The sequence below is a fragment of the Arachis hypogaea genome, chromosome 18, assembly GCF_003086295.3.
Source record: "Arachis hypogaea cultivar Tifrunner chromosome 18, arahy.Tifrunner.gnm2.J5K5, whole genome shotgun sequence".
Classification (NCBI taxonomy): Eukaryota; Viridiplantae; Streptophyta; class Magnoliopsida; order Fabales; family Fabaceae; genus Arachis; species Arachis hypogaea.
In genome coordinates, this window is record NC_092053.1 from 93,718,846 (window position 1) to 93,728,843 (window position 9,998).

The 9,998-nt window shown below is 37.3% G+C and overlaps 1 non-coding gene across 1 annotated transcript; it reads right to left on the reverse strand.

Moving 5' to 3' along the window:
- Window positions 1-7,536: 7,536 nt before the first annotated feature.
- Window positions 7,537-7,639, reverse strand: LOC112774473 (small nucleolar RNA R71). Its single transcript, XR_003188963.1, has one exon. It is a non-coding gene; the product is annotated as a small nucleolar RNA R71 (small nucleolar RNA).
- Between the last annotated feature and the right edge of the window lie 2,359 nt (window positions 7,640-9,998).

Below are 9,998 nucleotides of genomic sequence, written 5' to 3' on the forward strand. Positions count from 1 at the left end.
CGAGCAAAAATAAAAAAAGAGAAGAATGGAGTAGAAGAAGAAGAAAATAGAGAAAGATAGAGGGAGGGAGAGGGCTCGGCCTTATGGGGTATTGAGTGTATGAGAGGTGTGTGTATGAAGGGTTATGAAGAGGGGTATTTATAAGAGTGGAGATGGGTAGGGTTTTGGGTGGGAAATTTGATTTTGAAGTGGGTAGGGGTTGGAAGTAGTTATGATGGTTTTAGGGAAGTGGTATGGATATGATTGGGCTAGGGTTTATAGGGAATTGTGTATTGGAAAGTGTGAAAGTAAGTGGGGTAGGTGAAGATGCTGTAGGACCCACTAGTCTTGAGGTGATGGTGTATTTTTGGAAAATGAGTTCCAACCACACAAATCTAACCGGCAAGTGTACCGGGTCGCATCAAGTAATAATAACTCACATGAGTGAGGTCGATCCCACAGGGATTGAAGGATTGAGCAATTTTCGTTTAGTGGTTGATTTAGTCAAGCGAATCAAGTATTGGTTTGAGTGGTTTGTAATTGACAGAAGCTAAATTGCTTGAAATGTAAAGGGAGAGGGAAGACTTGCAGTAAATTAAGAGAACAGAAAATAAAAGTGCTGAATCTTAAAGAACAAGTAAATTAAATTGCAGAAACTTAGATTGCAAGAAATGTAAATAGCTGAATCTTAAAGTGCAAGAAATGTAAATTGCATGAAATGTAAAGGGAATTGGGAGCTGGGATTGCAGAAATTAAACAAGCTGAAGTAAAATGACAATTAACAAAGAAGGAGAAAATGAATCTAAATGCAGTAGATCTAAACAAGAGAAGCACAATTTCTTGAAAATATAAACAGAGAGTAAAATGTAATTCAAGTGCAATAACTAAAAGAAGGTTGAAGATCTCAGGGGTGGAGGAGACTAGAAAACAAGTCTAGATCTCAAATCCTTCCTTGATCCAACAAGAACAATTGCAAAAGTAAATGGAAAAGTAAATTGCAGAAGGAGTAGAAGAGTGAAAGCAGTAAACAGAATTTGCAACCAAATCACAGTTCTTAGAATTATGCAGAAAGATAGAACAAGAGATCTCAAGGTGAGATTAAAACAGAATTTCTTCAATTCTTCACCCAAGATCCAAGACAAGAAGTAAAGAGTGCTCAAGCAAGAACAAGGAAGAAGAGAGATCAATCCTCCTTCCCAATTCTCTAAGAGGCCAAAAGGTCCTCTCTAAATTAAACTAGCTTCTATTTATACACTTTCTATTTTTGGAATTTGGAATTTGGAGTGGGCTTTTTAATTTGGTGAAGAATTGAATTTTAATTAAATTTTGGTCCAATTTTAGCCCAAGAGTGTTGCTCCTAGTGGAGTGCTTTGCTCTTGAGGGGAGCGGAGCATCAAGGCTTGTCTTTGACCCCTTTTTGCGTGCCAAGGTTGGGGAGCAATCAGGATAGCGCTCCGCTCTTGTAGGGAGCTGAGCATTGCTGCTTGTGGTGTGTCTTGTGCGCGCACCAAGTTCCCTGGGCTGTGTCAATGTTGCACTTCATGCTTCCCTGCCCGTGTCACAATTGTGCAAGGCATGAAGAAAGTAGCGCTCTGCTCTTGGCAAGAGCGTAGCACTCTTTTTGCTTGGGTGAGGTCCCAAGTTCGAAACATGGTGAGAGCTTTTTGGTGCAAATTTCCTTGGTTTCTTGTAGCGCCTTCTCTCCACTCTTCATGACTACCCTTGGTTCGAATCCTTGTGAATGCAATTTGGCCAAGTGTGGCTCATTTTCCTTTGTGAGTAACGCTCCCCCAATCCCCCTTGCTCATGAGTTCGAGCCTTGTAGCCTTCACTAGCAAACTTCTTCCTTGAATTTATTTTTGAGTGAAGCCCGATAATGCTCTTGACAAGAGCGGAGCATTATTCTTCTCCCCTTTCTTTCTTGGTTCAAAAGTGTGCTCCGCTCTCCTTGAGAGCGTAGCATCAAAGCCTTGCTTCCTTGCTTAATTTTTGTGTTCCTTTAGAGAGTGCTCTGCTCTTGAAGAGGGCGCTATGCTTCCTCCTTCCATGTGCCATGCTTCCTAATTTCCTTTGCCACAGTTTTCTTTTCCTTGGGCCACGCTTCTTAGGCCACGCTTTCTTGTTTTCTTCTTTTCTTCACATACAAGTAATCAAAACAACCAATCAATGTATCACCAGATTCACAAGGTTTATAAATCATTTAAATATCAATTAAATTTAGTTTAAACCTCATGATTTAGTATCAATTAAATGGTGGTTGATTGATTCAAAGAAATCATGCAATTCCATTCCAAATTACTTACTTGCAATGCAAGAAAGTGCATAAAACCTAATAAAAACAAAGAAAAAGACTAGTAAAACTAGGCTAAGATGACTTGTCATCACAGCACCAAACTTAAAACTTACTTGTCCCCAAGAAAGAAAATAATTATGCTCAAAGGTTCTTTCAATTAGAATGGATTTGAAGACTAACATGTGCTATCCTGTGAGTGAAGTGATTAAGTAACAGTGGGGTGAACTCTAAATTATATGCTCATGCAAGGGCTTCAGTGCTTACTAGTCCCTACATCTTGGAAATCTTAGGTCTTAGAAATTTCATCCAAATAATATCATGGAGATCTCTCTATAGGTAATCACCTTGAAGCAGCTTATAATTTCTGTGTTTTGGCCTTGAGTCTAAGTTTCATGTCTCAAAGCGGCTCTTTAGATAAACTTTCAATCAATACTCCTAAACCAGTTGGTTTTAAGGTATTAGGTGTTAAAGCACCCCTACGGATTTACTTGCTCAAGCCTCTCTCTTTGACACAATTCGACCACAAGCATTTACTAGGATAACAACTCTTTGAGTCTTTGTTTCTTCCTTCTTTTCTGCCTAGTAATTGATGCTCAAAACCTTGGGCCATGTTCTTTTTGTTTTTGTATTTTCTTTATTTTCTTTTGTTTGCTGCTTCTTGGATCAATAAATGTTTGATAATCTTCACAATACTTCTTTGAACTCTATGTCCTGCCTATGAGCTCCCACGCAAGTTTTCACAAGCATGCAACCTCAATGCATAATCATACAACTAGAACCACCACTTCTCCTAATCTTTTGCTTGCCTCAAAACTGTTTGATTCTTTAATCCTTCTTTTTAAAGAACTGTCATGTGATGCTTTTTTTTGAGACATTGATTGCAAACAAGTTTGGAGAGTATAGGGTTGTGAATGATCAAGCATCTTAATTATTGAATTACAGAGAAACTATACTAGACAGAAAGACAGATAGGGGTATAATATCACTTTCAATCATAGCAGTGATGCAAAATACTCACTTAACAATACAAACTTTTGGAGTTTGCTTGCTTTACTCCTCATCATCATCATTGCTGGTCTTCACATTCCTTTTTCCTCTTTCTGGTTGATGATGCTTAATCCTTCCAAAAACTTGTATGATATTCTGCAATGATATTGAAAGTTGCTTGTTCCCAAGCAATTGAAAAATGATTAGCATGCATGAGTTATTTGTGGGCTTTTGAACTTACTTTGGTATGGGAATACCAAACTTAGCACCTTGCTAGTGGGTCTTATGCATCAAATGAACCGTACGTGAAACTCTTTTTCCTTGCTACAGGTAATAGAACTAAGAACTAGGAAACAACAGAATAGTTAACTAGTTTATCTAAATGCTTGAAGCTAACCTCATACAGAAGGTGAGAATGTGTTTTGTGATGAGAATTTGGTGGAACACCAAACTTAGAATCCTTCATTCTCCCTTATATTGTTTTGGTGTGTGATGAGCGGATAATTTATACGCTTTTTAGCAGTGTTTTTTCATAGTTTTTAGTATGGTTTGATTAGTTTTTAGTATATTTTTATTAGTTTTTAAATAAAATTCATATTTCTGGACTTTAATATGAGTTTTTGTGTTTTTCTGTGATTTCAGGTAATTTCTGGCTGAAATTGAGGGATTTGAGCAAAAATCAGATTCAGAGGTTGAAGAAGGACTGCAGATGCTGTTGGATTCTGACCTCCCTACACTCAAATTGGCTTTTCTGGAGCTACAGAAGTCCAAATGGCGCTCTATCAATTGCGTTGGAAAGTAGACATCCAGGGCTTTCCATCAATATATAATAGTCCATACTTTGCCCGAGTTTAGATGACGCAAACTGGCGTTCAACTCCAGCTTTCTGCCCTATTCTAGAGTTAAACGCCAGAAACAGGTTGCAAAGCAGAGTTAAACGCCAGAAATAGGTTACAAACTGGCGTTTAACTCCAAGGAAGACCTCTACACGTGAAAGCTTCAATGCTCAGCCCAAGCACTCACCAAGTGGGCCCAGAAGTGGATTTCTGCATCATTTACTTATCTCTGTAAACCCTAGTAACTAGTTTAGTATAAATAGGACTTTTTACTATTGTATTTACATCCATCTTTTGATCATTTTTTGATCTCTAGACCTCCATGGGAGGCTGGCCACTCGGCCATGTCTACTCTATTTTCACTTATGTATTTTCAACGGTAGAGTTTCTACACACCATAGATTAAGGTGTGGAGCTCTGCTGTTCCTCATGAATTAATGCAAAGTACTATTGTTTTTCTATTCAATTCAAGCTTATTCTTATTCTATGATATTCATTCGCACCCAAGAACATGATGAATGTGATGATTATGTGACGCTCATCACCATTCTCACTTATGAACGCGTGCCTGACAAACACTTCCGTTCTACATGAAAGCAAGCTTGAATGCATATCTCTTAGCCTCCTGATCGTGAGATCAGAATCTTCGTGGTATCGGCTAGAATTATTGGCGGCCATTCTTGAGATCCGGAAAGTCTAAACCTTGTCTGTGGTATTCCGAGTAGGATCTGGGAAGGGATGGCTGTGACGAGCATCAAACTCGCGAGTGCTGGGCGTAGTGACAGACGCAAAAGGATTACTGAATCCTATTCCAGTATGATCGAGAACCGACAGATGATTAGCCGTGCAGTGACAGTGCATTTTTGACAATTTTTACTGAGAGGACGGGATGTAGCCATTGACAACGGTGATGCCCTACATAAAGCTTGCCATGGAAAGGAGTGGGAATGATTGGATGAAGACAGCAGGAAGCAGAGGTTCAGGAGGAACAAAAGCATCTCTATACGCTTATCTGAAATTCTCACTAATGAATTACATAAGTATTTCTATCTTTATTTTACGTTTTATTTATCTTTTAATTATTAAAACTCTATAACCATTTGAATCCGCCTGACTGAGATTTACAAGGTGACCATAGCTTGCTTCAAGCCGACAATCTCCGTGGGATCGACCCTTACTCACGTAAGGTTTATTACTTGGACGACCCAGTGCACTTGCTGGTTAGTTGTGCGAAGTTGTGACAAAGAACTAAGATCATGAACGTGTGTATTAAGTTTTCAGCGCCGTTACCAAGGAATGAACGATCACGATTTCATGCACCAAGTTTTTGGTGCCGTTGCCGGGGATTGTTCGAGTTTGGACAACTGACGGTTCATCTTGTTGCTCAGATTAGGTAATTTTATTTTATTTTTAAGCTTTTTATTTCTTATTTTCGAAAATAATACAAAAAATTTTTTTCTTCTTTTTCGTTTTTTTCCCAAAATAATTTTCGAAAAAACCAAAAAAAAAAATATTATAAAATCATAAAAACAAAAAATTTGATGTTTCTTGTTTGAGTCTTGTGTCAATTGCATCTTTTTAATTTTTTTAAAAATTTTTGAAACTCATGCATGGTGGTCTTCATAATCTTCAAGTTGTTCTTGATGATTTGCTTTGTTTGATACTTTGCAATTTTATGTTTTGTGTCTTTTCTTGTTTTTCATATACATTTTCAATTTGTTAGTGTCTAAAGTTTGAGAATTTCTAAGTTTGGTGTCTTGCATGTTTTTCTTTTCTTAAAAAATTTTCAAAAATAAGTTCTTGGTGTTCATCTTGACATTCAAAGTGTTCTTGGTGTTCATCTTGACATTCAAGGTGTTCTTGCATGCATTTTTATTTTGATCTTAAATTTTTATGTGTGTTTCATTTTTGTTGTTTAATAGAAAAAGAGAAAAACATAAAAATGATATCTTTCCTTTTTTCTCTCTCCTCATTAAAAATTCAAAAATAAAAAATATCTTTCCCTTATTTCACTCATAAATTTTCGAAAATTTGAGTTGACTTTTTCAAAACTTTTTAAAATTTAGTTGTTTCTTATGAGTCAAATCAAATTTTCAATTTAAAAATTCTATCTTTTTCAAATCTTTTTCAAAAATCAAATCTTTTTCATTTTTCTTTCATAATTTCGAAATTTTCAAAATTTATTTTCAAAATCTTTTTCTTATTTCTATTTCATATTTTCGAAATTAATGCTAACAATCAATGTGATTGATTCAAAAATTTTTAAGTTTATTACTTGCCTATTAAGAAAGGTTCAATCTTTAAATTTTAAAATCATATCTTTTTGTTTCTTGTTAGAAAAGTAATCAACTTTAATTTTCAAAATCAAATCTTTTTAAATTTCTTTTTCAAATCTTTTTTCAAAATGAATGTCAATCACATCTTTTTCAAAATCAATTTCAAAATCTTTTCTAACCTCTTATCTTTTTAAAATTGATTTTCAAATCTTTCTCAAATTAATCCTATCTTTTTGTTTGATTCTTATCTTTTTCAAAACTACCTAATTAATTCTCTCTCTCTAATTTTCGAAAATCACCTTCCTCTTTTTCAAAATTCCTTTTTAATTAACTAATTATTTTAAATTTTAATTTTAATTTTATTTCTTTTCTTATTTTCGAATTTTAATTTTAATTTTAAATTAAAAACAAAAAAAATTTATTTTGTTTAATTTTTGAATTATTCTCTCATCTCTCATCTCCTTCTATTTATTTATTCATCTACTAACAGTTCTCTTCCACCCAAAATTTGAACACAATCTTCCTCTCTGTGTTCGAGTTTTTCTCTTCCCCTTTTCTTATTCTTCTCACATAAAGGAACCTCTCTACTGTGGCAAAGAGGATCCCTATTATTTTCTATTATCTTCTTTTTCATATGAGCAGGAGCAAGGATAAGAACATTCTTGTTGAAGCTGATCCGAAACCTGAAAGGACTCTGAAGAGGAAGCTAAGAGAAGCTAAAACACAACACTCTGAAGAAGACTTTACTGAAATTTTTGAAAAAGAAGGAGACATGGCCGAAAATAATAACAATGCAAGGAAGATGCTTGGTGACTTTACTGCACCAAATTCCAACTTACATGGAAGAAGCATCTCAATCCCTGCCATTGGAGCAAATAATTTTGAGCTTAAACCTCAATTAGTTTCTCTGATGCAACAGAACTGCAAGTTTCATGGACTTCCGTCAGAAGATCCTTTTTAGTTCTTAACTGAATTCTTGTAGATATGTGATACTGTTAAGACCAATGGGGTTGATCCCGAGGTCTACAGACTCATGCTTTTCCCGTTTGCTATAAGAGACAGAGCTAGAATATAGTTGGACTCTCAACCTAAAGATAGCCTGAACTCTTGGGATAAGCTGGTCACGGCTTTCTTAGCCAAGTTCTTTCTTCTTCAAAAGCTTAGTAAGCTTAGAGTGGATGTTCAAACTTTAGAAGAATGGTGAATCCCTCTATGAAGCTTGGGAGAGATATAAGTAATTGACCAAAAAGTGTCCTTCTGACATGCTTTCAGAATGGAATATCCTGGATATATTCTATGATGGTCTATCTGAGTTATCAAAGATGTCATTGGACCATTCTGCAGGTGGATCCATTCACCTAAAGAAAACGCCTGCAGAAGCTCAGGAACTCATTGACATGGTTGCAAATAACCAGTTTATGTACACTTCTGAGAGGAATCCTGTAAGTAATGGGACGCCTCAGAAGAAGGGAGTTCTTGAAATTGATGCTCTGAATGCCATATTGGCTCAGAACAAAATATTGACTCAGTAAGTCAATATGATTTCTCAGAGTCTGAATGGAATGCAAGCTGCATCCAACAGTACTCAAGAGGCATCTTCTGAAGAAGAAGCTTATGATCCTGAGAACCCTGCAATAGCAGAGGTGAATTACATGGGTGAACCCTATAAAAACACATATAATCCCTCATGGAGAAATCACCCAAATTTATCATGGAAGGATCAACAAAAGCTTCAACAAGGCTTTAATAATGGTCGAAGAAACAGGTTTAGCAATAGAAAGCCTTTTCCATCATCCACTCAGCAACAGACAGAGAATTCTGAGCAGAGTCTATCTAGCTTAGCAAATATAGTCTCTGATCTATCTAAGGCCACTGTGAGTTTCATGAATGAAACAAGGTCCCCATTAGAAATTTGGAGGCACAAGTGGGCCAGCTGAGTAAAAGAGTCAATGAAACCCCTCCTAGTACTCTCCCAAGCAATACAGAAGAGAATCCAAAGAGAGAGTGCAAGGCCATTGATTTAACCATCATGGCCAAACCTATAAGGGAGGGAGAGGACGTGAATCCTAGTGAGGAAGACCTCCTGGGACGTTCAGTGACCAATAAGGAGTTTCCCTTTGAGGAACCAAAGGAATCTGAGGCTCATCTAGAGACCATAGAGATTTCATTGAACCTCCTTCTGCCTTTCATGAGCTCTGATGAGTATTCTTCTTCTGAAGAGAATGAAGGCGTCACTGAAGAGCAAGTTGCTAAGTATCTTGGTGCAATCATGAAGCTGAATGCCAAATTATTTGGTAATGAGACTTGGGAAGATGAACCTCCCTTGCTCACCAATGAACTAAATGCATTGGATAGGCAGAAATTACCTCAAAAGAAACAGGATCCTAGTAAATTCCTAATTCCCTGTAACATAGGCACCATGACCTTTGAGAAGGCTCTATGTGACCTGGGGTCAGGAATAAACTTAATGCCACTCTCTGTAATGGAGAAACTTGGGATCTTTGAGGTGCAAGCTGCCAGAATCTCATTAGAGATGGCAGACAACTCAAGAAAATAGGCTTATGGACTAGTAGAGGACGTGCTAGTAAAGGTTGAAGGCCTTTACATCCCTGCTGATTTCATAATCCTAGACACTGGGAAGGAAGATGATGAATCTATCATCCTTGGAAGACCCTTCCTAGCCACAACAAGAGCTGCGATTGATGTGGACAGAGGAGAGTTGGTCCTTCAACTGAATGAGGATAACCTTGTGTTTAAAACTCAAGGATCTCCTTCTGTAACCATGGAGAGGAAGTATGAAAAACTTCTCTCACTGTAGAGTCAACCAAAGCCCCCACAGTCAAACTCTAAGTTTGGTGTTGGGAGGCCACAACCAAACTCTAAGTTTGGTGTTGAACCCCCACATTCAAACTCTAAGTTTGGTGTTGGGAGGTTCCAACCTTGCTCTGATTATCTGTGAGGCTCCATGAGAGCTCACTATCAAGCTATTGACATTAAAAAAGCGCTTGTTGGGAGGCAACCCAATGTTATTTAATTATATCTATTTTATTTTCTTTTTGTTATTTCGTGTTTTATTAGGTTGATGATCATGTGGAGTCACAAAAACTACTGAAAAATCAAAAACAGAATGAAAAATAGCATTAAAAACAGCACACCCTGGAGGAGGAGCATTCTGGCATTTAAACGCCAGAAACAGGCATCTACCTGGCGTTAAACGCCAGAAACAGGCTACATTTGGGTGTTTAACGCCAGAAACAAGCAGCAGTCTGGCGTTAAACGCCAGGATTGCACTCTAAGGGCGTTTTTGCACGCCTCAATGGAGCAGGGATGATAAGTCCTTGACCCCTCAGGATCTGTGGACCCCACAGGATCCCCACCTGCCACACCTCTTCTTCTCTCCTCTTCACACCTTTTCATACACACTTCCCCCACCCTTGGCCGAACCCACCACACACCTCTATCTCCTCCATTTCTTCTTCTTCTCCTTCTTTCTTCCTTCTTTTGCTCGAGGACGAGCAAACATTTTAAGTTTGGTATGGAAAAAGCATTGCTTTTTTGTTTTTCCATAACCACTAATGCCTCAAGGGATGCACTTCCCTCCACAAAACTATTGGGAGAAAATCAACA